This window comes from Mesocricetus auratus, unplaced genomic scaffold (genome assembly GCF_017639785.1).
Source record: "Mesocricetus auratus isolate SY011 unplaced genomic scaffold, BCM_Maur_2.0 Super-Scaffold_100707, whole genome shotgun sequence".
Lineage (NCBI taxonomy): Eukaryota > Metazoa > Chordata > Mammalia > Rodentia > Cricetidae > Mesocricetus > Mesocricetus auratus.
The window spans coordinates 12,878,237-12,891,550 of NW_024429269.1; the positions used below are offsets into that span (position 1 = coordinate 12,878,237).

Genomic DNA, 13,314 nt, shown 5'->3' on the forward strand with positions numbered 1-13,314 from the left:
AAGCAGGAAGTAAAGGGTGAGAAGAGCTCTGACTCCCACCCCCCACTCAAGTCTGGGGACCGCCTGGAACTGGCCTGCAGCCCAGACCCTGTGGAAGCCCCCCAGGGCTGGAGGGGCAGCCGAGTTAGCTACCCCAGTTTTCAGGCTTGAGTGGTTTGTGAGAGCCCCTTTCCAACCAGGGTGAGTCAGGTCACTAGGAACCAGTGGGAGGTAGGGTGGCCTTCCGCCCTATCCACGGCCAGCTGGTTGGTTGGCTTCAGTGGTCCAAGACAAGCCCTGGGCTGGGGACACCTTCAAAACCCCGGCTGCCCTGGATGCATCCTTCCTACAAAGAACGCTTTATGCAGTCTTGTAGCCCGAAGTGGCCTGGCACTGTGAAGGCAGCGTCTGCATTTGGTGCCTCAAGGGGACCTTACTCTTCAAACAAACCAAGAGTCACAGTCGGGCAAGGATGGCCTGACCCAGGGGAACAAAGGGCGGCTAGTTTTAACTAAGGCCTTTCCTGGGATGTTTGTGTTACAGAGGGGTGTGTGTGTGTGTGTGTGTGTGTGTGTGTGTGTGTGTGTGTGTGTGTGTTCACCAGTGGGCTGGACAATGCCCAGGCCAGAGGGGAGGGACACGCCGTAAAGGGGCCAAACAGAGAAAAAACTTCAGGTTACTTTTCAAGCCCTACTTTCAATTCTTATCCCTGTGTTGGAACCCAGAAAAGGAACAGGTGATCTGTGGGGTTCTGGCTGCTCAACCCCCCAGTTCTGCCCTCTTTGGAAGCTTTGAGGTCAAAGGCTGTCTAAGTGAACGCCTTTTCTCTGCACCTTTCCAACGACTACCTGTGCTGTTTATAGGGCAGGCTTGGCAGTGCATACCAGAAATCCTAGCACTCAGGAGGGAGAGGAAAGAGACCCTGACTCAGAAGGGGATGAAGGGTTGTGCCTCAGTTTCCCTTTTTTAGCAAGGTCACAGCCCCACAGCCTTCTCCCCACTTCTATAAACAATGCTAAATTCCTTCTGGCCTCCACTAGCGATTGTGAACTTCAAGCACAGTTACTATTGTCAAGGAAAGGTCCCAGGTTTAAGCCTATGTTCAAAGATGTCGTGTGGATGGCAGGAAGAAGCCAAGCAGTGACCTGTGGACCCTCAAGCAAGTCATGAATCCCTTTTCTTAATGTATTCGCTGGGCCAAGTTCATTCAACAATTTCAACACTTATTATCTGCTGTCAGCCAGGCTCTTGGGGTACAGCTTTGACTTGGATTATCTGCTTGCTTGTTGGAATGGGTCCTATATGACTCAGAATGCCCTAGAACTCACTATCTCCTTCAGGCTAGCCTTGAACCTGAACAATCCTCTTGTCTCTGTCTCTCAAGGACTGTGATTACTTGTATGTACCAATATACCCATCTTCTCTTAATTTTTGAACCAAGTATCTTCCCAGTTCCAACTTAGCCATATTCACTATTTTTTTTGAAGGTTGAGGGGTTTCAAGACAAGGTGTCCATGTGCAGCCCTGACTGTTCTGGAACTCACTCTGTAAACCAGGCTGGCCTCTGCTCCCAAGTACTGGGATTAAAGTCATGCACCACCACGCCTGGCCTGCATTCATTAATTCTTTACTTACAACATTAGGTTAAAAGTCGCTTGATTGTATTAGAGGTCCTTCTGAAACCTGGCCCAAATCTACCTGGAGTAGAAGAATCCTGGCTAGCCCCACCCCAGCCCAGCCATCCTGGACTGCAGAGCTCATGTCACAGAGGAGGTTGCTTCTCACTAAGGATGGTGGAGTTGAATGGAGACTCCTTCAACCCTCCTCAAGGATGAACCGCCTGCCAGAAGACATGGGAAACACTCTGACTGGGAGCTGGAGCTCACAGCCCTCTCTGTGTGACATCCATTCCATCAACCCTGCGCAGCTCATGGCCAGGATGGAGTCCTAAGAAGGAAGAGAGAAGAAGGTCGTATCTGTTGTCAGGAGGACTTTGTCTGTCCGTCACCTTTGACCTATTATTTGCAGCATTACTGTGGATAACAGCGTCCAATGGAGGCATCGAGAACACACTGAAGAGGGAAGTGATTCGTTGATATATTTCTTTTGGCAGTTTTGCGATCTAAAGTGCTGATACTTGGATACGCCGTATGCAGACTGCGCCTTCGGTGGCCCACAGCGTTGATGACAGCAGTGACCGGTGCCTTCTTATTAGCAAAAGTGATCCTCTCAAAGCTTTTCTCTCAAGGGGCGTTTCCTTCATCCTCGCCTGGATTGAGACAGGGCTCCTGGATTTCAACGTGTTGTCTCAAGAGGCAGAAGAAGAAAACAGACTCCTGCTAGTTCAGGATGCATCAGGGAGGGTGGTTCTCATCCCTGCAGGACTTTCTGATGGTCAGTTTTACTCCCCTCCTGAGTCTGAAGCAGGATCTGAAGAAGAAGCTGAGGAAAAACAGGCATCGAGAAACGCTTTTAGAACTATGAGCTCTGCTCTATGAATGTGAAGAACCCTCACTGCAAAGAATCCAAGGAAAACTGGCGGGAACGGGCTTTCCTTGACAGTGAAATGGCGGACCTGCTGGTCGCTGGTTATTGACGAGTAACGGATTTATTTATGGTGACACCTCAGGGACATGGCTCCACCTCCACTCACATCATCCCTGCCTGTGGCGTTGGGTCATCTGTGCTCCTTCTCTAGTCGGTGAGTCTCGGTCTGACCTGATAATGAACTCGATCTTGTGCTGCATCTGAATCAAAAGACTGCTTAATATATTGAAATAACAATTTTGTAGCGAGTGGGATACCTTTTTACTTCAATTCACAGAATGTATTTTTTGTTTCATGTCTCAGATTTCTTTTGTATTTCTTTTTTTAACTCCTTACATTTCACTTGTGTTTTAAACTCATGCACATGTACTCTTTATACAATTTTAAAATAATAACTCCAACATATCAAATTGAAAAAAAAAGAATCCTGGCTAAGAGAAAGCAAAAATTAGGCAAGTGTCTAAGTTTGTCTGGCACCATATAAGAATCCTTACCAGCCAGGTGGAGGTGATGGCACATGCCTTTAATCTCAGCACTCGGGAGGCAGAGGCAGGCTGATCTCTGAATTTGAGGCCAGCCTGGTCTACAGAGTGAGTTCTGGGACAGTCAGGCCTACACAGAAAAAAAAATCTGTCTTGATAAGAAGGAGGGGGAGGAGAAGGGAGAAGAGGAGGAGGAGGAAGAGGAGGAAGAGGAAGAAGAAGGAAGAAGAAGAAGAAGAAGAAGAAGAAGAAGAAGAAGAAGAAGAAGAAGAAGAAGAAGAAGAAGAAGAGGAAGAAGCCCTGCCATTTTTGCATGATGATTAAGGAGGGACCTGAATTGTGAGCTTGACTGATAGATCCTATCCTTCCAAAGCTTCAGAGGGAGTGGCAGTTCCATCAATCAAAGCTCAAATACCTAGCCCAGATCCACACCCATCTAGGTTCCTAGGGATGGGGTCAGGAGCTTTGTGAGCCGCGTGACCCTGCCTGGAATCTTTCTGTAACAGTAAGAAGAGAAGAGGCGGGCATTGCTAAGCATCTTTCATTCATGTAGGGCTCCCATTTGAGTAGTGGCTCCCTGAAGGCATACAGAATTGTCAGAGTCTGAGGGGATTCTGAACAAGCAGTTAGAGGAAAGAGCCAAGGAAGCAGTCACTGCCCTATGTGTCACTAAATGGAGTGTTTCCCAGAGTGCCCAGCACCTGGAAACATGGTGTTCTCAGAAGGGGTGGCTGGAGATAGTTTGCAGAAGCCAGTCCTGGTGACTCCTGCCAGTAACACACCAGACCGGAGGAAGGAGCAGGAGGATCAGGAGTTCAAGGTTCAAGATTTTGGGGTTCTAAGGTATTTGTGGTACTTTTCTAGATTTTATTGTAAAAAATTATAATTTAGGTTTTAGGTTTTTTGTTTTGTTTTGTTTTGTTTTTCAAAATGGGTTCTCTCTGTGTAGGCCTGACCATCCTGATACTCATTCTACAGATCAAACTGACATCAAACTCAGAGATCCACCTGCCTCTGCCTCCTAAGTTCTGGGACTAAAGGCATGCACCACACCACATCCAGATCCAAATATATTTTTCAATTCTATGCTAAAACAAAATTAAAGACTAGAGTCTAGAAAGATGACTCAGCGATTCAGGACACTTGTAGCTCTTGGCAAAGGACCGAGGCTCGGCTCCTAGCATCCACACAGTGGCTCACAACCATCCCTAACTCCAGTTCTAGGGTATCAGATGCTCTCTTCTAACTCTGCAAGCACCAGGCACATACACACATGCAGGTAAAACACACGCATAAAACAAATCTAACTTTTTTAATTTAAAAATTAGAGTCAGAGATAAAATGCAGGTCCTGCCCTTAGCATTTAGTGTTTTATTTATTATTTTGGTGTGTGTGTGAGTATAGGTGTTCTCATGCCCCTGCACATGTGTGCAGGTCAGAGGACAACTTTGGGGAGTTGATTCTGTCCTTCCACTGTGAGTCTAGGGGTCAAGTTCAGGTCTCCAGGCCTTTGTAGTGAGCACTTTTACTGGCTAAGCCCTCTTTCCAGCCCTACCTTTACTGTATTTATTTTTGGTGACAGGTCTCACATACACAGGCTAGCCTCAGTCTCCCTATGTAACCAAGTATAGCTTTAAACCACTAATCCTCTGCCTCCACCTGAGTGCGGAGATTGCTTCAACCTGGTTTGTGTGGCCCTGGAGATCAAACCAAGTTTCATGTACGCTGAGTACGCAACTCTACCCACTGAACCACACCCCCAGCCCCTGCCATTTTTATTTGTGTCTTTTTGTTTTTGTTTTTAAGGGGAAAAAAAGACCTGCTATCAGGGATATCCTTGCTTTGCTGGGACCTTAGGAGTCTAGTTCGTAGGTCAGAGAGCCGGACTTCCTTGTCTGTTTTGCCCCAACGGGCAACTTATTAGTAGGAAACATATGTACACTAAATGATAAAGCCTTTTGTCTCAAATGATAAATGTCCTTCGTCCTAAGTGGCTGGCTTCATCCGTCCTTGATTGTATTACAGTTAACAGATTTGCTGAAGGACTCACTCACACTCCTGTGCACACAGTCTGAAAGTTCCAGAAGGACTTGCTAGAGTAGAAGACGTGAAAGGATGGCTCTCCAGAACTGTGGCAACTCACAACTGTGGGAAATTATGAAGTCAATACAAATGATGAGCAAACGACAGACCGGTTCAAGAGAAAAGAAGGGCACACGTGCTGGAAACACAGAGCTGCCTTTACAAGAGTTCATCATCCTGCTTTAGCCCTGCCCATTGTTCTTAATTATTTCATTTAATTTGCTCGTTTTTTCAGAGAAGTTCTTGCTGTGTAGTCCAGGCTAGCCTTAAACTTGTGATTCTTCTGCCCCAGACAAAGTGCTCATGCGACAGCACCCTGCTTTTTTCTATACTTCTTGTAAACCAGTGCTGTAGTTATAATTTCTTTTTACTAAATTACATCCTCAACCCGTTTCACTTTTTTGCTTATTTCCTGTTTCTTGAGACAGTGTTTCATGTAGCCCAGGCTGACCTTGAGCTCTCTACATAGATGAAGGTAACCTTGAACTCATGACCTACCTGTATCTACCTCCCAAGTGGTGGGGTTTTAGGTGTGCACTATTGCACCCTGCTGTATTTTTAACTCAGAGACAAGATCCCATTAAGTGACTTTGAACTCACTCTGTCATCTCGGCAGAATTTTTGTTTGCAATCCTCTTGCCTCTGCCTGGGATGAAAGGCTGATGCCACCAGGAGCAGCTCTAATTTTAATATTATTATTACATGGGCTTTTGTTGTTATTGATGTGTGTTTGTGGCAGGGTCTCACGTAGCTCAGACTTGCTGAGTAGAACTCTTGAGCCTCTGGCCTCCACATCCCAAGTGCTGAATCACAGACAAGGACCACAGTCATACAGGAAATTAGAGCTCACAGAGATTGACCTGCCTACGCCTCAAAAGTACTGGGATTAAATGTGTGTGCCACCACCACCCAGCATAATCTTTTAATATTCTTACACAAATGTTCCAGTACCTAAATATTTCTATCACAATATATTTCTTGCCAGTATGATGGCTCAAAAGCTGTAATCCTCTAAAGAGGCTGAGGCAAGCTGGGCAGTGGTGGCGCACACCTTTAATCCCAGCACTTGGGAGGCAGAGGCAGGTGTATTTCAGTGAGTTCAAGACCAGCCTGGTCTACAAAGTGAGTTCCAGGACAGCCAGGACTGTCACACAGCTTGGGCTACAGAGTGAGACCCTGTCTCAAGACCAACAAGCAAAGAAAGAATTCTAAAGCTGACACGAAGACACTGTTTCTACCTTTCTCCACAACTCATTTCTGAACCAGACACTTTGAGCTATTACTCTCTTGGCTTGAACTGGCGAGATTGCCCTGGTAGCACACCAGATTCGGTGGTTTCTGCCTTGACTCTGTGTTGCTGTATTTCCTGCCCTTATTAAAAAGAATCATGGTGTTGTTGTTCACAAGGATCTACTCCTCAAGTACAGGGACACCAGAGAACCTCAACACCTCCCACCCCTGACCCATATTTACAATCGTGAGGCCCTGGGTGCACTTTGAATGACTGATTCAAAAGAACGAGGTTTGCGGCTCCTCAGAGCACCACGTGGGCTAAGAAGAAGACACCTGAGGGGTGATTCCTGCAAAGAGACTGGAGGTCTCTGGGGAACGGACAAGGCATATTAAGTGAAGGCTACAGCTGCCTCTGAGGGCAGGAGAGGGACCAGTGTGGTCATTCGCTGGGACTAGAGGTTAGAAGCCATCGGAGTTAAGCAGAACACTATAGGGAGAGGAGCTCTGGAGAGTGTCAAATGATGAATGAAAATCACGTCCCAACGCTCGTCCAGTCACACATTGAGCCCTGCAGAGTGCTTTGTCTCCTTCAGTTAGCATCTACAGGGTGTCCATCATGTGCCAAGCTCTGTCCAGGCGTCTGGAAGAAATCCCATAGGAGACCAGTAGGAACAAGAGTGAGTGCTCATGCACCCTCTGTCTTAGAGTTGAAAAGATAGTAACTGCACAATGATTTCATTGTAACTACATTAAACGTTATGAGTAAAAGTAATGATGTTCTCGTGAAATTTCATCTTATCCTTGTGTTAGCCACTCTAGCGATGGTAAAATATGGCCCTGCATCTCTCCGTCCTGACACACACACCTTTGTAATGTGATGCGGTTGGACCACCATCCCGGCTCCCATCTTCAGAATGGAGTTCACTAAACACACACCCAGTCTGACCTGACTTTCAACTTGTGTTGACCAATAGGATGTTGTGAGGGTGACATTGAACTAAGACTTTAAGAGACCTTGCAACTTTTGCTTTGGCTGTCTTAGAATGTTCTGCCCTCACATAAGGGAGCCCAGGATAGCCTGAGGGAAAGAGGGCACATAGTCACAAAAACAAAGCCTGGCTTCAGACCTGGGAGACAGAACCAAACAAGCGAAGCAGGCACTGACCACAGTGCCTGAGTGTGCCGTTTAACGGAGCCAGGATAACCACAAAGCTGTGAGGAAAGGTGAATGGATGTCACTGTAAGCCACTGCACTGAAGTATATCATTATGCAGCAGCCACAACAGACACAAGTCATTAAAGCACCTTGCCAATCAAGCAAACACATGTTAAGAGATCAACGCCTAGCCAGATGCAGTGGCTCAATCCTTGAATCCCAGCACTCAGGAGGTAGAGGCAGGCGGATCTCTGAGTCCAAGGCCAGCCTGGTCTACAGAGAGAGTTCCAGGACAGCCAGGGCTACACAGAGAAACCCTGTCTCCAAAAGAGCAACTCCTCGAGTATGGGAAACTTACCTTTGTTAATATCTCCAAAGATAACTTTTCCAATACTTACTAGTCAATGAATCATTTGTGAGCAAACTCACACGACTATACCAAAGATTCAAGACTCAAGAGCAAACTTCACCTTACATCCCACAGAAGCCTCTTCTTTCCTCGTCTTAGGATCCCATCCAAGCCAGAGCTCTCCAAAGAAACAAGCCAACAGAATACAAACAAAGAAGACCCTGGAACTCATTATTAGAATTGGTTACTGTGATTGTGGTGACTTGAATAAAAATGACCCCCATTGCTGGAGAACTGAACCCATACCTTGCTGCAGGCTACATTGGGTGAACTATGCTGGGAAATGCTGGAAAGCTTGCCTGGGTAGTGGAGATGCGGAAAGTTGGTGGACTGACCAACCCAACTACCCCCCAGGCCGAGAACCAGGGCTATAAGTCAGCCCACCCCAGTATACACCTCATCTGTGAACTGTTGGAGCACATGAAAGGAACAAACCTACAGATCCAAGGCAGCAGGATCTCCATGTCACAAGACAACAATGGGATATCCGAGAGGAGCCCCAGTGAGAGTCCAGTATCTAGGGAACAGCAGAAGCCAGAGGCCTCAAACTAGACCAGTGACTCCTGGCAACGGACAAGTATAGATGAATGGTCTCAAGGGTGAGCTATGTGACTCGGCTGGCCACACCACCGCTTCCACAATGACACTCTCCTGTTTTGGTTTCTTTGTTTGTTTGTTTGGTTGGTTTGGTTTCTTTCTTTGTTTGGTTTCTTTGTTTTCTTTTAAATTTGGTTTTGTTGGAGGAGGTTGTAAGGGCAGAGGGCAGATTTGAGGGGACAGGGAAATAAGTGGGATCAGACTGCATGATGTAAAATTCACAAAGAATCAATATTTTTTTAAGTGACATCCTTCCTCAGGCTCATATATTTGAATGCTTGGTCACCAAGGAATGGAGCTGTTTGAAAGGATTAGAAGGATTAGGAGGTGTGGCCTTGTTGGAGGAAGTGTGTTACTTAGAGTGACTTTGGGATTTCAAAAGCCTATGCTAGGCCCAGTCTGTGTCTTGGCCTATGGATCAAGCTGTAACTCTCAGCCTCCAGAGTGCTGTCATTCACCCTGCCTGATGAAAATGGACTAAACCTCTGAAACTGTAAGCAAGTCCCAGTTAAATGCTTTCTTTTATAAGAGTTGCCTTGTGGGGGCTGGGGCGATGGCTCGGAGGTTAAGAGCACTGGCTGCTCTTCTAGAGGTCTTGAGTTCAATTCCCAGCAACCATGTGGCTGTCTGACAACCATCTACAATGAGATCTGGCACCCTCTTCTGGCCTGCAGGCATACATACAGGCAGAACACTGTGTACTTAATAAATAAATTTTGTTTTTTTAAATAAACAAATCTTTAAAAAAAAGAGTTGCCTTTGTATAGTGTCCCTTCACAGCAATAGAACAGTGACTAAAGCAGTGACGAGGGAAAGAACCTCACAGTCTGCCGTCTGGGTGAAGAAGCAGGAGCCATTGGTAAATTCAGGCCAGATTCAAAGACTTGAGCAGCAGGAGCTCTAACGTCTGAGGACAGGAGCAGCCCTGGCTCAGTCTAGATGAGAAGGGCGTGGCAGGTAGGGAGGAGTTTGCCTTTCATCCGGTTGCCTTCCCTCTTGCCACTGCTGCTAATTCCTCCCAGATACCAGAAGATTTGCAAGCAATAGCCAATGGAATGCTAAGCCAGGGAGGGTTTGAATTTTAGAATGAAGAAAATAATGTAAAAACCACTCCAGAAGCTCATCTTCCCTGTCCTGAGAAAACATTCTTGCTGTGTTTCCTCACTCCTGCCAAGACAAGTCAAGGCCTTGGCGCTCTCTCTTCCTCTGCCCTTGCCACCAGGGAGACAGCAAACTCAGAAGACTTCTCTCCAAAGCTAAATGACATCCTTAAAATCTTAAAGAATGGAGTGACAAAGGAGGTGAGTGGAAGCAAAAGCCAAACTCTGCCCATCCCATCCCACAATTCACTTCTTTTACCCTGCCCTTCAGATGAGTCTCAGACACACAACCCTGAGAGGGATGACGTAGTATCCAAATGAGCCTTTAGCTAGGCAGTGGTAGCACACACATCCTTAATCCCAGCACTCGGGAAGCAGAGGCAGGCGAATCTCTGTGAGTTCAAGGTCAGAGGCAAGCCTGGTCTACAAGTGAGTTCCAGGACAGCCAGGACTGTTACATAGAGAAAGCCTGTCTCAAAAAAACAAAACAAAGCAAAAAAAGCAAAACAAACAAACAAAGAAATTAATTGCAGGCTTGCTTACAGTTTCAAAGGTTTAACCCACTACCATCATGTTGGAGAACATGTCATTGTCATCATGACAGCATACAGGCAGGTGCTGGAGCAGTAGCTGAGAACTATATCCTGATCCCTAGGCAGAGAGAGAGAGCAAGCAAGCTCTGGGCTGAGCATGGGCTTTTGAAACCTCAAAGCCCACCCCCAATGACACACTCCCTCCAACAAGGCCACACCTCCTAATTCTGTAAATCTTCAAGTAACGCCACTCCCTGGGACTAAGCATTCAAGCTGTCCTTATCCAAGCCAACACAATGACTGTCAAGGGCCAGATGACTAATGACTCTGAGGGGGAGGAGCCAGACTCTCTGGGCATTCTGTGGGGTGGGGAAAGGGCCTCTGAGAGAAGGCAAAGGAGGACACCAGGTGTGGAGTTCTCACAAGCCCCTCCCTCCTGGCCACTCCACATCCAGGCCTCCACTCTGTTGCTATTGTCTGCAGTCACCTGCCCAGCACTTCTGAGAAGAGAAGCGCCCACCTAGGGCACTTTATTCAACAGTGACCCCAGGCTGCCAGCCCTGTCCAGATCCTACCTCACCGTGGTAGGGGCTGCTCAGAAATTCCCAGGTTTTACCAGATCCCTCAGCAGCCTTCTGAGAGAGCAATGAAAGCTATCTCCTCCAACCCTACCCAATGTCTGCATCTAGTCTTGACCCTCAGGGTGATGACATTAGGAATACATTTTCTTTCCAAACGATGTCTGGTTGTCCCTCCCTGATACTGGCCCCCAAAAGAGTTGTCTCAAAGTGTAGTCATGTATTACCACTTTATACAAGCAGCAGAAGAAGGCAAATAGTTTGCCCTTTCGATGAGTTCCCAAAGCCTCTAACTGCCTGTTACACTTTAAAAAGCAAGGGATTGCTTTTTTCTAGCCCATTGTTCTACTCCAAAGGTTAGCATACAGCAAGAGATCAATAAATGTTTAAAAATGATGTAGCTAAGGCCTAGTACAGTCTAGTGACATGAAAATCACATGGTTCATTGGTGGCTGAGCTAGAACTTCACCTTTCCCATCGTCTGACCCCAGGGTTAGTTCATCCTGTTTAGTTGAGCAGTGGCGGAGACGGGGTTGCTCTTATCTAAACCACTGCAAAGCTTTTCTTCCTGCTCTTCTTGGCACCACGTCTTCATGTGGATTCTAGTTCTTAAATATGTACACACACACATATACACACACTCACACACTCACACACACATACATACATATATACATACATACATATATACATACATACATATACCCACATACACACTGACACACCACACACACATATGTACATATACACACACATACACACCACACACACATATATACATATACACATATATACATACACACACTGACACACACACACCACACACATATATACACACATACACACACTGACACACACACATACTCATCACACACACAATATATACACATATACACACTCTGACACACACATACTTACCACACACATGTACACACACACACACTGACACACACATGCATCCCACATACACATACATACACACATGTACACTCATATATATACACATACACAAACAGAGATATATCCTCTGACCAAATGAGTAACCTCAAAGCCTTCTCATCTGGTCACTTAAAGTATCTCGGGTTTCGCTCCTTTCTACCCATCCAGATCTGACTTCTAGCATTGCTTGCCTGTCTCTCTGTTCTGAGGAAGTGTTCCATGTAGCTCCAGCTGGCTTCAAATCCCACGTGTAACCAAGTGTGGCCTTGAACTCCTGATTCTCCTGCCTCTCCCTCCCATGTACTGATATCATAGGTGCATCCACCAATCAGGATTTGACGTCATACACTGTAACTAAGCACACCCTGTCTCTTATTTCTAGCTTGTGTACCCAGAAACCCTCATTCTTCCTTCAGGAGACAGCCTGAAGACACTCCTCAGTAAAATTCTCTTCAAACTTGCCTGGGCGTGGGCTCAGCTTTCAGTATTTTCACAGCAGCCTGCCATTTCTGCCTGTCCGCCTGTCACCCACCTCACCCTGCGCCCAAGACCTAATACAACACTGGTCCTTGTATCCCCACCACATAACAATGAGTTTCACAGCAGAAGTGTGTGGGAACAGAGGTACCAAAGAAGCAAAGAGTCTTTACACACTGCACCTGCAATTTCTAAGATGTTCTGAGGTGACACTTCTGTGTGACCTTTTTCTCCATCACAACTCAGAAAGGCCAGCAGCAAGATTTCAGGCCTCACAGAACTGGCTCCGAGCACAGCCAAAAAACTCAACTGGAAGGCAGCCCAGTCTGCTTCCCTCCGAGTACCATGAAGGCCCAGGGTTGCAGCCACAGGAGGGAGGGCCAGCAGTCCCCAGAGCAGCTGCTACAGTACCAAGGCTCCAGTATACACTTGGGGCCATCCTGAATCATCTTGTGAAATGAAGTTCTCTAAAGAAACCTCATCTGTGTTAAAGACCCTTGGGACCAATCAGAGCATCACGATGCAGAGAGATGGAGTGCTGCTGACCAAGAGCCAAAATTATCTTGGGCTATCTTTAGTTCCCTTCATAGCTGCTTTAAATCTGTGTACCTGACCTAACAAAGCCTTCGAAACATATTGTTGAATGTAGCTGACCACCAGGGTCCACCAATCCAAAACCCTACAACAGGAAATTTCCTGCTCTGCCAAAACCCACCTACCTGATGTACCTACCCATGTAAATACATCGATTTATAACTTTCTTTTTAAACATTCTTTTACATGTGACTTTAACATCAGATAACCTCTTCCATAGTGGAAAATGTCATTCGGGGGAACCTGGGTCCTTATCCATGGGCAGTGGTCACTCGTGTTTGTCTCAGAACAAACTCTGTCTTACTCACATCGGGACAAGAGCCTCCAGACTGACACTTAGCAGCTGCTCAATAAACAGTAGACAGAGCCTGAGCATTAGGGTCCCAAAACGAACTGCTCCAGGAAGTATGTGGCAATTGGGATGAGAAAAATCCCCTAAGGGTACATATATTTGAACATTTGGTCTCCTGCTGAGGGTACTCCTTGGGGAAATTATGAAACCTTTGGAAGGAGGGAAGGAGAGCCTTACTAGACAAAGCTCATCCTTGGGGCCAGGCTTTGGTTTTTACAGCCTCACCCTACTTTATGTTTTCTCTGCTTCCTGTGCA

At 46.5% G+C, this 13,314-nt stretch overlaps 1 pseudogene; it reads left to right on the plus strand.

Moving 5' to 3' along the window:
- The first annotated feature begins 664 nt into the window (after positions 1 to 664).
- LOC101827105 lies at positions 665 to 2,800 on the plus strand (annotated as a pseudogene).
- Positions 2,801 to 13,314: the final 10,514 nt, after the last annotated feature.